Below are 1,465 nucleotides of genomic sequence, written 5' to 3' on the forward strand. Positions count from 1 at the left end.
GTTCTGGTGGCCTAGTCCTAAGGCATCTGACTGTTATCCAGAAGGCTGGCAGTTGAAACCCACCAGCCACTCCTCGGAAGGAAGGTTGGGCAATCTATTTCATAGTGATACTGCCTCAGAAACTCAAGAAGGGGTTGCTATGAGTTGATCCAACTTGACAGTGGTGAGTTATATGTATACATGTATACGTGAATGAGTCACTCTTCTCTGTCTCTCTCTTTCACCAGTGAGTCATTTTAATTCAGTTTATCAAATGCGCTGACCTTTTCTTCTAAAACTGGTCTTCCTTGGATATCCCACTCTTTCCTCCAGAAAGACCCCAAACAGCATTCTCATTTGTATCCTATTGACATTCTGCAAAACTCATTCTTTTTCTACATCACTTATCATCTTCCTAAAGTTGTTAGAAAAAAAGAAATAAAGAACTCTTCAATTAGTTTTTGGAGTATTTCTTTACCATATTTTATTTTTTTAAATTGTGATTATAAAGCCAATTAATGTAAATCTAATTATTGAGAATTATTATCCTACTCTCAAAAATAATTACTATTATTGTATATTGTACATCTAATGACTGATAGTGGTACAGAACATAATTCAAACCTTCTATCATGAAGAACATATTATTTATGTCTGAGAGGTACTTGCTGATAAAAACATATAAGGTATATAGGAGCAATAAAAATTGTGGAGGTGACCGACTCAAAAGATAATTTAAATAGATGTTTTTAAAACCATATTTTAATGTACTTTGACTGCTAACTGAAAGGTTGGAAGTTCTAGTGCCCCAGAGGCATCTCGGAATAAATACCTGATGACTTACTTCTGAAAAATTCGCACTGAAAACCCTTTGGGACACACTTCTACTCTGAGATGCACAGGGTCTCTATGAGTCAGAGTTGACTCTATAGCAACTGTATTTAGCCTTGTATTTACATTGCTATTTTCAGTTGCATACTTTAACCAAGCCTTTGGTGGCTGCCTGTGGGTTCCAAGTAGTTTTCTCTTATTCCTAATGATCTATGTCAGTTGATTCTCTCTTCCTTTTGTCAGACCCAATGCCTCACACTCAAGTTTCTCATTCTTACTTAAAATGGTAAATTCTGTTAAGGTCTTGACACTTTTCATATGGATTGACAGTGATGAACTCCCAGTTACTGAAGTGCTGCAGTTAAGGCAGGGTATAGTACTGGTAGGAACTGATAGACTTGATATATGCTTGTGTGTAGTAGAGCCCAATGAGTCATATCCAGTCCATTGGGAAGTTGTTAAAACGTGGAATTTTTCATTCTACTGAAAAATTCAAAGAGTGGCCTCACCATGCCTGCAATCTCATATGGGCAGCTTTTATTTGGACTTGTCTAATCACTACTCTGGTAGCATAGTGGCTAAGTCACTTGCCTGCTAACCAGACGGCTGGCGGTTCAAACCCACCAGCCACTCCTCGGAAGGAAGGTTGGGCAAT

The sequence above is a fragment of the Orycteropus afer genome, unplaced genomic scaffold (genome assembly GCF_000298275.1).
Source record: "Orycteropus afer afer isolate SDZICR_OR568_19922 unplaced genomic scaffold, OryAfe1.0 scaffold00474, whole genome shotgun sequence".
NCBI classification, from domain to species: Eukaryota; Metazoa; Chordata; class Mammalia; order Tubulidentata; family Orycteropodidae; genus Orycteropus; species Orycteropus afer.